Raw genomic sequence first — 663 nt, 5'->3', positions numbered from 1 at the left:
GGATCGAGAGGTGAGCGAGCGCCGGTATGTGTTCGCTCACCTCCCGATCTACTGAGCCGACCTGTGACAGTCTCATTGTCACAGGTCGGCTAGAACTATGAGGTGAGTGGAAATTGCTCATCTCAGAGTTCTCCTTTAATGAAAGCAGATGCACAGAAGACAGACGGGCCTGTTAAGGGACATGCTGCCATCAAAACCTAAACAGAACCTCTCCAGTCCGTCTCCGCAAGGCTAATTCCATATAAAGGTCCAGGCTCCATCAAGATCAAAGATCTCCAAATAAAGCTAATGAGCTGAGGGATGCAAGTCTACAACAAGGTGCCTTTGGGAATAAGTGGAAAGAACTGATCTTTTCTTCCGCCCAAGAGATTTGCAAGAACTATCTGCAGGTTATCAGTAGAGCGTACCACCGGACATAGTCCCCTCTGCCACATGCAAAGCACCTGTGTGACACTAGCTTTCAAAGTTTTTGGATTGTGGTTATAAAGAGGAAGAGGTTATTTTATACTTTGAAAAACAGAATGCAAATGTGTACCTGTTCAGACAAACTGCAAAATGCATAGTCCACACTGAAGTCATTCAGAGATACTGGTGAAAGTTTCCGCACAAATTTACCTTTTTTTTTTCCCCTAGAAAGAGAAAGCAGAATTTGATTTGATTTGG

The sequence above is a fragment of the Nanorana parkeri genome, unplaced genomic scaffold (assembly GCF_000935625.1).
Source record: "Nanorana parkeri isolate BGI_ZX_2015 unplaced genomic scaffold, ASM93562v1 scaffold184, whole genome shotgun sequence".
Lineage (NCBI taxonomy): Eukaryota > Metazoa > Chordata > Amphibia > Anura > Dicroglossidae > Nanorana > Nanorana parkeri.
This window is presented reverse-complemented; position numbering follows the sequence as displayed.